Source organism: Bos javanicus, chromosome 10, assembly GCF_032452875.1.
Source record: "Bos javanicus breed banteng chromosome 10, ARS-OSU_banteng_1.0, whole genome shotgun sequence".
NCBI classification, from domain to species: domain Eukaryota; kingdom Metazoa; phylum Chordata; class Mammalia; order Artiodactyla; family Bovidae; genus Bos; species Bos javanicus.
Window position 1 is genome coordinate 70,757,328 of NC_083877.1, and position 12,025 is coordinate 70,769,352.

The following is a 12,025-nucleotide window of genomic DNA, read 5'->3' on the forward strand; positions in this document are numbered from 1 at the left end:
GCTGTGAACGCTCACTTCAGCATGGCTGCACGCGCCCTGCGACTCAGCTCCCCTGGACAGCTCCATTGAGGTGCCAGTGTCCTGTGACTTTGGCTTTGGATGCTGGAAACCCCGCTGCCTCCCTTTGGCTTTCTCTGCCATTGCTCATCTCTGGTTTGCCTTGCTCTCCTGTTTGGCTCTCAGCTCTTTTTTCACCCTTGTACCTAATTCCCTGCATTGATTTCCCTTTATTAAGAAATGATAAAGTCGTTTCCCTGTTGGACGCTGACTGTTCCCTGTAGGCAGCTGGGAGGAAGTCAAGCATATTTAAATACTTTTCAAACAGTAAATGCAGTGAATGTTTGTTTCTAGATCACCTTGGCAATAAGTCAGCTTACTTAATGCAAACATTTGGAGGCTGTTATAATTAGACCTCTGCTGTTTGAATGATGTATGGTAATTTAAAAATTTGAAAGTCAAGAAAAATGTACTGGATATGTGATGGAAAAAAATAAAAAGGGTCCCCAAGATCTCCCTTTATGTTAGTTTTCAGAACTCATGGGCACTGCCTGCCTCCATTCCCCGCCCTCTCTCTCTGAGGAGAAAAAGGGCAGAACATGGGCAGATGTGGGCAAAGGGTGTTGAAACTGCCCAGCTTCTTTTGTTCCTTTGCCTCGAGGCCTGGGTGAGTGAAACAGATCTGTTTGTGCCAAGAAAGCTATATATTGTGGTAATCAGCTCCCTCTTTTTATTTCTTGGCTCCATCAAGTCCTCAGTCTATTGGAGTCTGAGGTTTTGGTAAAAATGCAAAAACATACTTTCTATTATGATCTGTAAATTTTCAGAGGGGAACCCTCATAAATGTTCAATACAGCTTTTATACACAGGATGCATAAAGTGCAGTAAATATATACACAGACATTTGTGCTTTGCTGCTCTAAAAAGCATGCTTTTAAGACTAGAATTTCAAAGCAGCCTACTCGAGGACATTTAATTCCACCTGGGACGTGGGTGGTGTGAGACCTAGTGGCTGCTCAGACACTGTATTGAATTCATGCACCTTTAGCCACAAGGAAGGAATTCACAGCAAACCAACTTCTTAGTATAGTTCCAATAAAATCAGAAGCATCCAGGCCAGTTATAAAACAAGGCCTTCATTTATAGAGGAAAAGTGTTATAGAGAGTGACATTCAACTGCTGAAGTGGTCACCCTGATTCGATTGATAACAACAGACTGTTGGAATTTTCGGGGCACATTTACATGTCCCAAATCTTCTCAATGAACAAAACGGATGTATAAGTTGTGTTACGTGTATGTTAACAAAAATTAACTTATTCACCACTGCATCCAAAAATAAATAAATAAAAAGGTATTATTTCAAAGAATCATTTGTGGACTTTAAAAAACTGTTTTTCACCCCCTATTTTTAAGAGACACAGTATAGCACACAATTCAAGCAAGGGCTTTCGTAGTTATGCTGCTTAGGATTCTTCAGCTAGTAGGATGCTTGTGTGATAGGATGATTTGCTGAGACATTATTTTCCCTTTTCTTTAATTTCAGGCAGAAAGGCAGTTTTCTGTGTTCTCTCTCTCTTTTCTGTGTTCTCTTAACTCTCTGTGTTATCTGGTGCCAACAGTCTTACTTCATTAAGGTGATTATGTCAGGGGTGTGGGGTGCAGGGTAAGTGTGCACGCCTTCGAAATGACACATCTATGACTGCACATCTCCATTAAAGTGGGGAGACAGTGGCAATTCCTGTGACAACATTTCCGGAACTGAAATGCACAATAGTAGCTTATTGGATGAAAAAAGTAAGGTCAACAAAAGCTAAGTAACTTGCACAGCATTACACAGATAGTAAGTGGTACAGCCAGGATTGAAAACTTTATGACAAAAAAATAAATATGAATTAGTAGTGTTAGCTATAATGTTGCTATTGTTATCTCTATATATTAGCCCTGTGACCCTGAGTTCCATCCTTGCAACTCACTTTCCCTTGTGTACTCCATGAACATATCAACACCTTTTGGCATATAGAGAGGTGCTGTATGTTAAATTATATTTAAATACATAAACTGAAAGTAGCCCATCAATTCTTTTTTTTTAACTAGATTTATTTATTTTAATTAGAGGCTAATTACTTTACAATATTGTATTGATTTTGCCATACATCAACATGAATCCGCCACGGGTGTACATGTGTTCCCAATCCTGAACCCCCCTCCCACCTCCCTCCCCATACCGTCCCTCTGGGTCATTCCAGTACACCAGCCCCAAGCTTCCTGTATCCTGCATCGAACCTGGACTGGCGATTCGTTTCAATGCCATTCTCCCAAATCATCCCCCGCTGCCTCTCCCACAGAGTCCAAAAGACTGTTCTATACATCTGTGTCTCTTTTGCTGTCTCTCCCATACAGGGTTATCATTACCATCTTTCTAAATTCCATATATATGCGTTAGTATACTGTATTGGTGTTTTTCTTTCTGGCTTACTTCACTCTGTATAATCGGCTCCAGTTTCATCCACCTCATTAGAACTGATTCAAATGTATTCTTTGAGTAATACTCCATTGTGTATATGTACCACAGCTTTCTTATCCATTCATCTGCTGATGGACATCTAGGTTGCTTCCATGTCCTGCCTATTGTAAACAGTGCTGCGATGAACACTGGGGTACACGTGTCTCTTTCAATTCTGGTTTTCCTCGGTATGTATGCCCAGCAGTGGGATTGCTGGGTTGTATGGCAGTTCTATTTCCAGTTTTTTAAGGAATCTCCACACTGTTCTCCATAGTGGCTGTACTAGTTTGCATTCCCACCAACAATGTAAGAGGGTTCCCTTTTCTCCACACCCTCTCCAGCATTTATTGCTTGTAGACTTTTGGATCGCAGCCATTCTGACTGGCGTGAAATGGTACCTCATTGTGGTTTTGATTTGCATTTCTCTGATAATGAGTGATGTTGAGCATCTTTTCATGTGTTTGTTAGCCATCTGTATGTCTTCTTCTATTCTATTTTCTCGTCTTTATTTACCATAATCAGATAATACAAATGGCCATAATATTTTCCTAAGCTGCCATCTAAATCTACCAGTTTCTTGCTGTCCTCTCTCCTTTACTTCCCCATCACATTCTTCTGCTTCTTGCCTCTCCCCTCCCTCACAATAATTCCTGGAAGGATGGTTGGAGGTAGAAAAAGTCCCCTATTATACAGCTTCTGTCATCAACAATCCTGAATTCTTATTGTCATTTTTTTTAACTTGTTTATTTATAACAACCTAATTGACATATAATTCCCGTGCCATAAAATCCATCCTTTCAGAGTGTACAGTTCAGACGGGTTTGGTGTTTATTAAAGTTGTGCAACTATAACTACTGTGTAATTTTAGAACATTTCATCAACCCAAAAGAAACTCTATATAATCCTCCATTTTATAAAATATTATGGGGGATATCTGAGAAAATGATGATTGCAATTACACATGGTTATCAAGTAATCTACAGGACAAATACTTTTTCAAACCAATCAGTAGAGTTGTTTGTTTATTTAGTAAAGTAACCTAGAATGGAAAGCTCAGGTTCATATCATATATTCCAACAATTGTATCTCCAGTAATGTGTGAAATAGAAATGCAGGACTATGGGAAACAAAAGGCATATATAAGAGAGTTCTTAGCATCATTATTTAATAGCCTTAAATGGAAAAACAACCAAATGTTCATCAACAATGGAATGGATAAATAAATTGTGATATATTCATAGAATTAAATGCAGCATAGCAATAAAAACGATTTTAAAGCTGCAGCCGTATGTACCAGCATGTACAAACTTCACAAAAATAATATTGTACCAAAGAACAGAAAATGCATGCTATATTAGCCCCTTGATACAAAGTCCCTGAACAGGCAAAAAATAAACTCTAGTGTATTAACTAATATACAGCATACACTAGAGTGAAAGTACAAAGAGAAACAAAGAAATGACAACCATAAATATCAGTATGGTGATGACCTTTGGCAAGGAGTGAAGTGGTTGTGTCTGGGGTGCTATTTTATTTCTTTATCATTGTAGTGGCTGTGTCAATATGTGCATTACACTATTTTATTAAGCTGTATGTTTACATGTTATGGACTTTTCAATACATGTATTTAGAACATTTCAAGAAAGTAAATAATAATAATGAAGATAGCATGGGATTCTAGTGGGTTGGCCTATACAATTGATGAACGGACTGAAATTTAACCTGATGATGACAACCTAGATGTCAGAGGGAGTGAGAAGGAAGCTATCAAGGTGTCTCATAGGGTGGGTCAGCCCTGCTGCTGCTAAGTTGCTTCAGTCGTGTCCGACTCTGTGCGACCCCATAGATGGTAGCCCACCAGGCTCCCCCATCCCTGGGATTGTCCAGGCAAGAACACTGGAGTGGGTTGCCATTTCCCTCTCCAATGCATGAAAGTGAAAATTGAAAGTGAAGTTGCTCAGTTGTATCCAACTCCTAGCGACCCCATGGACTGCAGCCTACCAGGCTCCTCCGTCCATGGGATTTTCCAGGCAAGAGTACTGGAGTGGGTTGCCATTGTAAACCACCAAGAAAGGGGTAGATTGTATCTCAGGGCCAGTGTTTTCAAGCTATGCTCCTGAAGCCTGAGGAACTGTGGCAAGATGCCCAGGGATTGCCTTGGCCAAGAAAAGAATGGGTGGGTCTTCTGGATTTCCAAAAGCAGCTCTACTTATATCTGTTTTATAGTTACTGGTATTATTGATTGGGAAAAAAAAAAAGCAAAGCCTAAAAGTTGAGAATTATGTTTTATCTGGCAGAAAAGACTGAAGACTTAAGTCCAGAAGACAGCTTTCCAGGTAGCTCTGAGGGACTGCTCTGAAGAAGTAATGGAGGAGCCAGGGTATGTAGGAGTTTTGCAACAAAAACCAGGTAGTAGGAACATCAAAGGGTTAGTGTTAATTAAAGAAAACCAGACATCTCATGTTAATGAATTTAGTGAGTTTTTCTATGTATGGGAAGATGCAAGAGTCTGGGCTCATTGAAATCATTTTTTTTTAATGTTCACCTTGACTCTCTGAATCCGCCTGCAATACAGGAGACCCAGGTTCGATCCCTGGGTCAGGAAGATCCCCTGGAGAAGGGAATGGCTACCCACTCCAGTATTCTTGCCAGAATTCCATGGACAGAGGAGCCTGGCTACAGCCCATGGAACTGCAATGAGTCAGACACAACTGAGCAACTAATACACACTTTCAACTCTCTAGGGGCAGTATCCTGCTTTTCTCCATCCTGAATCCCCTAAGGATGCACAGTTGGGGGTAACTACAGTGGCTGTTATAGCTTGATGGCTACAACATCTTTTGTTTACCAATATGGCAGGCAACATTTTTCAACCACCGTATACAATTTCCTTTGAAGAAATGGTTCATGTCCTAAAACCCACTGCTGAAGTGTCTGTCAACATTTTAAATGTGCATACTCTTCTGAGGAAATCTTTCTTGAGGAATCTATTAGATAGAAATATTGTAAAATGTGCAAAGATATGAGGGTATTGTCCATGATATTTTTAGTAATAGTAAAAAAAAAAAGGAACTACCGAAGTGTTAATTAATTAAATGTCATGGTGTGTCCACATGTGGAGAACTATGAAGCCATCACAGTAGAATGTGGCATATCTAGATTAGCTCTGCTCAACCCTGTAACAGTCAGTGACTCTTCTTATAATGAATATGTTTAATGACCTCTTTACTATTGAAAATGAAATTCAGAAATAATATAACCTTCTTATGCAACTATAGTTTTAGAAACGAATATAATATTTTAAGTAAAATGTGAGGTAGAAATGGAAGAAAAACAGCTTATATATTAATATCTATGGTAGTTGATGTTATGAGTCATTTTGCCTGGGTCACATGTGCCCAGATGTTTGGTCAAACATTACATTACTCTGGATGTGACTGTGAGTGTGCCTTTAAGTGAGATTAACATATAAATCAGTAGACTGAGTGATGCAAATTGTGCTCTCTGATGTGGGTAGGCCTCATCCAATCAGTTGAAGGCTTGAATACATCAAAAAGTGTGACCTTCCTCTGGACAAGAAACAATTGTTTCTTCCTGGCTGCCTTTAAACTGGGACATAGTTGTTTTCCTTCCTTCAAACTTGAACTGAAACATCAGCTCTGCTTGACCTTCAGGTTGAAGCTGCAGCATTGTCTCTCCTTGGTCTCCTACTTACCAACTCATTCTGCTGATCTTGGGCCTTGTCAGCTTCCATCACGTGACTCAGTTCCTTACAATAAATCTCTTTGTATTATTCAGGAGAAGCCTGATTAATACAATATCTATTTCATTATGTAAATCTTCAGGCATGGTGAAATTATGTTTTACCATGCCATGTTAATGCTTTGAGGCAACATCTATAAATGCAGACCAATTCAAAAAAAAAGGCAAGCTTCCCTAACTTTACAGTAATTGTATTTCCTGAAAACTTCAGGTAATGCCTGTGTATTGAAACTGTGCAAAAATACTTTCTGTTCACCAACATATGGTTCTTGCCTCAAATACTTATAAATCAATTTTTCATCTACATAAATGACTGAAAGTGAAAGTCATTCAATTGTGTCCGACTCTTTGCGACCCCATGACTATAGCCCACCAGGCTCCTCTGTCCGTGGAATTCTCTAGGCAAGAACACTAGAGTGGGTTGCCATGCCCTCCTCCAGGGGATCTTCCCAGGGATTGAACCCAGGTCTCCCACATTACAGGAGGATTTTTTTTTTACCACCTGAGACACCAGGAAAGCCCACATACATGACTCTTGATATTCAAAAGTCATGCAAAAGGCTGAGTAGTGTTTTATTGTGTGGGATCAGCATGAATGTAGCATCCTCCAATCATCTGAAACCCAAATCAGTGTCATATATTTCTATATGGAGAGTACAGCCTTCAGTGAGAACCACTGATCCTTACGGAAACTTTTCAAGGTAATAATTGTGGATGCATGTGCATATGATGTGTGTAAAAATAATTATGCACTGTATCTGTTCCATGAATTTCCCTGCTGGCTCAGTCAGTAAAGAATCCTGCAACAATGCAGGAGACCTGGGTTCAATCCCTGGATTGGGAAGATCCCCTGGAGAAGGGCATGGCAACCCACTCCAGTATTCTTGCCTGGAGAATCCCATGGACTGAGGAACCTAGAAGGCTATAGTCCAAGGGCTGCAAAGAGTGGAAGAGAACTGAAGCAGCTTAGCACACATGCATGCACTGTATCTGTTCCCTAGGGCTGCCATAACAAATTATACAAACTTAAATCAACAGAAATTTCTTCTCTCACTGTTCTAGAGGCCAGAAGTCTGAGATCAAGGTGTCAGCAAGGTTGGTTGCCTGCAGAGGCTCTGAGTGGGAGTCTGTTCCACGCCTCTCTTCAGGGTCCAACTCTCATATCCATACATGACTACTGGAAAACCATAGCTTTGACGGTACAGACCTTTGTTGGCAAAGTAATATCTTTGCATTTTAATACACTGTCTAGGTTTGTCATAGCTTTTCTTCCAAGGGGCTGAGTGCCAAAGAATTGATGCTTTTGAACTGTGGTATTGGAGAAGACTCTTGAGAGTCCCTGGGACTGCAAGATCAAACCAGTCAGTCTTAAAGGAACTCAATCCTGATTATTCATTGGAAAGACTGATGCTGAAGCTTAAGCTCCAGTACTTTGGTCACCTGATGTGAAGAGCTGACTCATTGGAAAAGACCCTGATTCTAGGAAAGATTGAAGGCAGGAGAAGGGGACAATAGAGGATGAGATGGTTAGATGGCATCACCGACTCAATGGACCTGAGTTTGAGGAAGCTCCAGGAGATGAGGAAGGACAGGGAAACCTGGTGTGCTGTAGTCTATGGGGTTACAAAGAGTTGGACACAACTGAGCAACTGAACAACTTCAGGGTCTGGTGGCTGCAGGTAATCCTTAGTGTTCCTTGCCTTATAGATACCTCGTTCTTGTTTCTGCCCTTGTCTTCACATGGCTTGCTCTCTGTGTGTCTGGGTCTTCTTTTCTATCTCTTATAAGGGAACTCATCATTGAATTTAGGGCACTCCCCTCTTCTAGGATGATCTCATCTCAAGCTCTTTACCTTAATCACATCTGCAAAGTCCTTGTTCCAAATAGGGTCACATTCTGAGGTTCCAGGTGGATGTGAATAGTGCAAGTTGAGTAGTTTTCATCATTTAAGAAACCTCTCGTTGTTGTAAGCAAAGGACAAGTAGATTGGGAGCACAGGGAATCTTTTTTTTTTTTTTTTTAATCAGCTAACACCTACTTGAACTTCCCTGGTGGCTCAGATGGTAAAGCGTCTGCCTGCAGTGCAGGAGACCCGGGTTCGATCCCTGGGTTGGGAAGATCTCCGGGAAGATCTCCTGGATCCTTCCTGGAGAAGGAAACGGCAACCCACTCCAGTACTCTTGCCTGGAGAGTCCCACGGATGGAGGTGCCTGGTGGGCTACAGTCCATGGGGCCGCAGAGTCGGACGTGACTGAGCAACTTCACTTTTACTTTCAACACCTACTTAGAGAACTACATGATGAGAATTAAGCTTGGGTGTGGCCGATCAAGACCATCCTCATGGAAAAGAAATGCAAAAAAGCAAAATGGCTGTCTGGGGAGGCCTTACAAATAGCTGTGAAAAGAAGAGAAGCAAAAAGCAAAGGAGAAAAGGAAAGATATAAACATCTAAATGCAGAGTTCCAAAGAATATCAAGAAGAGATAAGAAAGCCTTCTTCAGCGATCAATGCAAAGAAATAGAGGAAAACAACAGAATGGGAAAGACTAGAGATCTCTTCAAGAAAATCAGAGATACCAAAGGAACATTTCATGCAAAGGTGGGCTTGATAAAGGACAGAAATAGTATGGACCTAACAGAAGCAGAAGATATTAAGAAGAGATGGCAAGAATATACAGAAGAACTGTACAGAAAAGATCTTCATGACCCAGATAATCACGATGGTGTGATCACTGACCTAGAGCCAGACATCCTGGAATGTGAAGTCAAGTGGGCCTTAGAAAGCATCACTACGAACAAAGCTAGTGGAGGTGATGGAATTCCAGTTAAGCTATTCCAAATCCTGAAAGATGATGCTGTGAAAGTGCTGCACTCAATATGCCAGCAAATCTGGAAAACTCAGCAGTGGCCACAGGACTGGAAAAGGTCAGTTTTCATTCCAATCCCAGAGAAAGGTAATGCCAAAGAATGCTCAAACTACCGAACAATTGCACTCATCTCACATGCTAGTAAAGTAATGCTCAAAATTCTCCAAGCCAGGGGTCAGCAATATGTGAACTGTGAACTTCCAGAAGTTCAAGCTGGATTTAGAAAAGGCAGAGGAACCAGAGATCAAATTGCCAACATCTGCTGGATCATGGAAAAAGCAAGAGAGTCCAGAAAAACATCTATTTCTGCTTTATTGACTATGCCAAAGCCTTTGACTGTGTGGATCACAATAAACTGTGGGAAATTCTGAAAGAAATGGGAATACCAGACCACCTGACCTGCCTCTTGAGAAATCTGTATGCAGGTCAGGAAGCAACAGTTAGAACTGGATATGGAACAACAGACTGTTTCCAAATAGGAAAAGGAGTACGTCAAGGATGTATGTTGGCACCCTGCTTATTTAACTTATATGCAGAGTACATCATGAGAAATGCTGGGCTGGAAGAAGCACAAGCTGAAATCAAGATTGCCGGGAGAAATATCGATAACCTCAGATATGCAGATGACACCACCCTTATGGCAGAAAGTAAAGAACTAAAAAGCCTCTTGATGAAAGTGAAAGTGGAGAGTGAAAAAGTTGGCTTAAAGCTCAACATTCAGAAAATGAAGATCATGGCATCTGGTCCCATCACTTCATGGGAAATAGATGGGGAAACAGTGGAAACAGTATCAGACTTTATTTTTCTGGGCTCCAAAATCACTGCAGATGGTGACTGCAGCCATGAAATTAAAAGACGCTTACTCCTTGGAAGGAAAGTTATGACCAACCTAGATAGCATATTCAAAAGCAGAGACATTACTTTGCCAACAAAGGTTCATCTAGTCAAGGCTATGGTTTCTCCTGTGGTCACGTATGGATGTGAGAGTTGGACTGTGAAGAAGGCTGAGTGCCAAAGAATTGATGCTTTTGAACTGTGGTGTTGGAGAAGACTCTTGAGAGTCCCTTGGACTGGAAGGAGATCCAACCAGTCCATTCTGAAGGAGATCAGCTCTGGGATTTCTTTGGAAGGAATGATGCTAAAGCTGAAACTCCAGTACTTTGGCCACCTGATGCGAAGAGTTGACTCATTGGAAAAGACTCTGATGCTGGGAGGGATTGGGGGCAGAAGGAGAAGGAGGCGACAGAGGATGAGATGGCTGGATGGCATCACTGACTGGATGGACGTGAGTCTGAGTGAACTCTGGGAGTTGGTGATGGACAGGGAGGCCTGGTGTGCTGCGATTCATGGGGTCGCAAAGAGTCGGACACGACTGAGAGACTAATCTGATCTGTGGCCGGGCAGAGCTGTTTTGTATTTTTATGCTTTGTGTGTGTTTAAGAACAAAGGATCTCCAACTCACTGAGAAGAACACCTTTTCCTGACCCTTGGGCAGAAAACACAGCTTGACTTTTAAGGGCCAGCAGGCATTGTCAATGGAAGAGCAACAGTCTTCCTGAAGCAGGACCAGAGGTACCACTGCCGAGGCATCTCAACAGAGAACATCTGTGAACAAGGACAATTTTTTCTTTGGAACTTATAGGTAAGAGAAGAAATTATTTGTACCCATAAACTAGTATAAGTGCAGAATAGGCTGGTTGAAAATTGGGGCAATCATATATGGCATTATTTGGAAGAGAGAAAATTTCAAATTGGAAAAGGGAAAAACATGCAGTGCTGGGGTAATTACTCTCTTTGAGTTTTGGAACTAATAGATTTTTCTTCTGTGGTTCATTTCCTGCTTATCTGTGTATTGCAGAATGTACCTCCTCCATCAAAAGTGATTCAAAACAAACACAAGCAAGGGCATTTTTGGAATCAAAGCTACAGGTACAAGGTGATGCTGAAAGGCAAATATACATTCTAGGGATCTTGATTTGCCTTCAGTTTTCCATGCTTTGGTGCATGAATGAAATAGGGTTATTTTAAGATTTCCAAGGAGTCCTTTTTTAAATATTTAAGCTACAGAGTTCAAAGTGCATATACCATTTCAGTTCTGCTAAAATAAACCATTCCCATGTGAACTTGAAAAGATCTAGGCTTTTATTTTCATGTTGATTATTTATTAAGAAGTCAAATAGTCATCTATTTAATCAAGGGCATTTGCTTCAAATTGCTTCCATCCATTGTCTTTACCATGAAAGACTGATTGTGCTTTGAACCAGACTCTAACTTTTTTTTTTTTATTATGAGGGAGATAAAGAAAATTCTTATAAAAGAACCTTCACATCAAAGAATCAGCTCCTTAGACCATTTTCCTTTTATACATGTTGGCTACATGCCTACATCTGTTCATAAATTGATATGTAGTCTTTTTTATGTACATTTGACATTACTGAACATTTTCAAAGATAAAAATCTCAATAGATTGGAAAATGAACTTGAGATAAGAAATTGCATAGAAAAGCCTGTGGCTTATAGCTATTTGTTTTCTTGTATCTTTGTATCAGGTTTATCATAACTTTCTGTTTAATCTGAGATTGAGTTTTTTAATAATTTGTTAATAAATAAAAAATAAAGTCAGAAGTAGTCAAAACCAAGATATAAGAAAGTACCAGGAATCCAGGATAGCCATAATATTTAATATAAACACCTTAATTAACCCATTTTCAGTTAATGCCCGATTAGACTCCAGAACCTTACTAAGATAACAGTAGAGATAAAAGACAGATTGTCTGCGCACGATATATAGGGACCCAAAAGAGAGGAATAGTGACTATTTTTTTCCTTCCTGACAACTCAAGAGAGGGGGTATTTTGAGAACACTAACATAAGAAATGGGTGGGGGAAAAAAGTA

At 40.4% G+C, this 12,025-nt stretch overlaps 1 non-coding gene across 1 annotated transcript; it reads left to right on the forward strand.

Annotated features, from left to right (window-relative positions):
• The first annotated feature begins 8,308 nt into the window (after positions 1-8,308).
• On the forward strand, positions 8,309-8,380 carry TRNAC-GCA (transfer RNA cysteine (anticodon GCA)). Its single transcript has one exon. It is a non-coding gene; the product is annotated as a tRNA-Cys (tRNA).
• Positions 8,381-12,025: the final 3,645 nt, after the last annotated feature.